Genomic DNA, 4,646 nt, shown 5'->3' on the forward strand with positions numbered 1-4,646 from the left:
GCTCTGATACCAATTGTTAGGATCCGAGTTTGATTTGTTGTGAATGTTTAAGATGAACAATGAATGAAGATAGATAAATATGGAAATAATGCATCGAAAGAATAACTTTAAATCACAACAAAGGAAGATTTGCTTTCATCATGATACTTTAATAGAAAGATTGTAAAATACAATAGTTCACATATGCATGAATTACAAACTCCCCCTCAGCCTAAGATCACTCTGATTTGCTCGTACAAAATGTCAAGAAGAAGTGATGATAGAACAGTACATGCACAGTTCTATTTATATACAAATCAAACCACTGAGGAATCTAAGCTGACGTCACCTAGACAATGACATCTAACAACTTCTAACAACCTCTAACATATGCTAGGACTAAAACACTGTTATATTGAAAACTCTAATATAAAGCATTTGCTGATTCATCATCTATTCAGCTTTATCCTCTGTTGAGCCTCAGCAGATCTTGCTTCATCAAACTTTTTCTTCTTCAACTGAGGGTGATCAGACCTTTGCTATCAACAGACTTTGTCTTCATCAGTGGTTCACTTTGGTAGACCTTGTAATCAACAGACTTTAGCTTTTAGCAGACCTTTGGTTGTAGCAGATGCTGATGCCTTTGCCATTGGGAGGAGTATGTTCTTCTAAGCAATTTTATTTCTGATCAGATGATGTAGAACATTTTGGCTTTCAATCATTTGTTCTTTTGGCAGGGTCCAAATGATCCAACAACCTAAAACCAAACCTTCACCACAACAATCACCACTCAAAAAGCAAAAGAATCCATCACCACCACCATCACCATTACACCCAACAGATGCTGGTACAACAAATGTATCAGCAGATGTTACCCAAACCACTGTTGACACACCAGTTGTTTCAGCAGCTGTTAGCCAAACCACTGCCATGATTCTTTTGCCTACACCACCAACAACTCAACCAACTCCTACACCACAAAGAATTCCTACATATCCACCTTCACCAAAATGTCCACCTTCACCAAAAATCAAGTTTACACGCAAAAGAAAAACTTTTGTAGTGCAAGAAGATGATGAGGAGTTTAATCACCAATTCCCTTATCATCTGCCTCCATTCAAGCTACACCACTCGCATCATTTTCATTCAAATCCACTGCACCTCTACCACCTGCTCCACAACCATCAATCGTTCCTTTGGCTGCTTAGTATCCTCTAGAAATTCACACAATCAAAGGTGAAGTTGAATCATTTTTGTTGGACTCTGTATGCCCAAGACACATATTAAGTTGATGTGGCTAGTACGTTATGATCCAAGTCGAGTCATACCCAATAACAAGCTAGACAAACACTTATAATATTTATTTATGATATGATCAAACAAATAAATATTAACACTTATAATATTTGGAAATTAGTTTTCTAAATAACTGCACTTGAGAAACTAATAAATTATGTGGATAATTTATTTTTGAGAGAATATTTTATTGTGTTATTTAATGGGTTAAATAACATTTTAAAATGTTGCGATGTGTTGCATAAGTCTTGTAACATATTGTGTTATATTTATAAAAGTTATATATAAATACAAGACTAAATTTAAAGGAAAACTTTTGAAATTTATGGTGGGAAAAGCATTTAATGGCCAACCCATTTATGGCTTCCCAAGGTGGGGTTCTACAACTAAAAATGCATGCAACACATCTCTTCCAAGACACATTAAACACTGATTCTCTCTCCTGCTTTCTCTTACTTATTTAAAGTTAAAAGAACTCCATATTCCAAGATATAATTAATTCAGCCAAAAGAAAGTTTTTAAAAGGAGTTTTTAACTTTGAATTTTAAGGAGATGAACTTGAAAAACACTAGAGAAATGCTCTCTAAAAATCGGCCAAGATGGGTCTTTCAAAAGAGTTTTTCAAGTATGAAAAATCAAGTGCAAGAACTCCATAATCTTCTCTATAATTTTCTGGTTTTGGGTTTGGTTAAAACCCTTTGGCCGAAATTTTATATGTGGTTATCCTTTTGTTTTTCAAGATTATTTTCTTACATGCATAAAAGTATCTTGAAAAATTATGTCATATGGATGATTTGTTTGTTTGGACAAAAACCCACTTTTTCGGTTTTTCATTCTTGACCGAAAATGTAGGTTGTAAAAAGGAAACCATTTTTGCTTCTTGATTATGAGATTTGGCAAATGGATGTCAAAACGGCTTTCCTTAATGTATATCTTCAGGAAGATGTCTATATAGTTCAGCCTGAAGGTTTTGTCAATCCATAAACATCCTAACAAAGTATGCAAGTTAAAGAAATCAATCTATGGATTGAAACAAGCATCTAGAAGTTGGAATCAGCGTTTTGATGAAGAGATTAGGGAATATGGATTCATCAAGAATGTTGATAAAGCTTATGTATAAGAAGGCTAGTGGGAGCATTATTACTTTCTTAGTATTGAATGTCGATGACATTTTACTATTTGGAAATGACATTCCAACCATGGAAGGTGTAAAAGCCTGGCTTGGAAGTTGTTAATCCATTAAAGATCTTGGAGAGGCCGCCTATATTTTGGGAATAAAGATCTATAGGGATAGATCAAGGCGCTTGATAGGTTTAAAATAAAGTGCATAAATTGACAAATTCTTGAAAAGGGTCAAGATGGAGAACTCTGTGAAAGGTTTGGTACCTATTCAAAAGAGGACAATATTGAGTGCGTCTCAATGTCCAAGCTCAAAGGATGAGCAAGAAAGAATGATCCCATATGCGTCTGCTATAGGATCTATAATGTATGCAATGATATGCACTAGACCGGACATGTCATGCGCTTTAAGCATGACAAGAAGATACCAGCGAGTAATGGTCATTGGGTGACTGTTAAAAATATATATTGAAATACCTTAGGACTAAGGATATATTTCTAATATATTGTTCTGGTGAAGAAGAACTCGTTGTAAAGGGTTACAGGGATGCGAGTTTCGGAATTCGTTGTAAAGGGTTACATGGATACGAGTTTCCAAACTGATCGAGATGGTTCTCGATCACAATCAGGGTAGCATTGTCCACTGCAAAATCAGAATACATTGCCGCTTCATTGATCAAGATGATTCATGTGGATCTTCCACTTGAATTATTGCTGATCTAGGGATAGTCCCTACCATTCAGGACCCCTAGAGATCTTTGTGATAACGATGGTGTGATTTCTTAAATTAAGGAACCTCGTGTACTTCAAAAGACTAGGCACATTGTGCGGAGATTCAACTACATAAGGGATGAAGTTGAAAAGGGAAGGATATGTATTCGCAAAGTTCACACTGATCAAAATATTGCGGATCCAATCACGTAGCTCCTCGAACGGCCAAAACATGAGGGTCATACTTGTGCCTTAGGACTTCGATATTCTAGTGATTGGATTTGATCTATTTTGTATTTGGATATTGGAACAACTGTTATTATAACTGTTTATGGTATTTTGAGTTATGTTCCGTTTTAGCATGTTTAAATCCATGAATAAGTTACTTATTCTAAATGTCCGTAGTCGATCATACTTGTTGGAACAAATATGAATGTTAGACTATTATGAACTTGGATTGGGGGATATTCATTAAGTATGAATATAGAGCAAAGTGTTGCTGCCAAAGTTCATAGATATTTGTGGGACACAAATATTGGACTGACTCGCTCTCAAATGTTACTGCATGGAATCATTTGTGATTGATCATAAGTAAAGTTGAGTAAAGGAGAATATCATAGTATCCTCTGACATGAGATACATATTGGGTCTTGATATTCACCAAAAATTATACCTTGACTTATTTATTCGTTGTCTGTAATAAGACAGTAGCTAAGCTCAGGTGTGGTACAAAGTGATTGTGAGAGACGTATGTAGTCAAGAAGGCATTTGTTCCTCTTATTCGTTGAGAGTAAGATGTCTAAGGCCTGTTAAAGTTAAATCAACAGAGAGTGATCACTCTATGTCTCTGGATTTGACATGACATCTGCAACAAAGGGATAAATGATAGATTCACCTAAATCACGTTCAAGTAAGGGACTTAAAGGGGATGATGTTATTGAATGGGACATATAGTCATACGTATTAGGGGTAGTAAACCGTAGTTAGGCACTACTTGCATCAATCTTCTATGTATCTTGTGCAAGTGGAAGATTGTTGGACTCTGTATGCCCAAGACACATATTAAATTGATGTGGCTAGTACGTTATGATCCAAGTCGAGTCATACCCAATAACAAGCTAGACAAACACTTATAATATTTATTTATGATATGATCAAACAAATAAATATTAACACTTATAATATTTGGAAATTTGTTTTCTAAATAAATGCACTTGAGAAACAAATAAATTATGTGGATAATTTATTTTTGAGAGAATATTTTATTGTGTTATTTAATGGGTTAAATAACATTTTAAAATGTTGTGATGTGTTGCATAAGTCTTGTAACATATTGTGTTATATTTATAAAGTTGTAAATAAATACAAGACTAAATTTAAAGGAAAAATTTTGAAATTTATGGTGGGAAAAGCATTTAATGGCCAACCCATTTATGGCTTCCCAAAGTAGGGTTCCACCACTAAAAATGCATGCAACACATCTCTTCCCAGACACATTAAATGATGATTCTCTCTCCTACTTTCTCTTACTTATTTAAAGT

Source organism: Helianthus annuus, chromosome 5 (genome assembly GCF_002127325.2).
Source record: "Helianthus annuus cultivar XRQ/B chromosome 5, HanXRQr2.0-SUNRISE, whole genome shotgun sequence".
NCBI classification, from domain to species: Eukaryota; Viridiplantae; Streptophyta; class Magnoliopsida; order Asterales; family Asteraceae; genus Helianthus; species Helianthus annuus.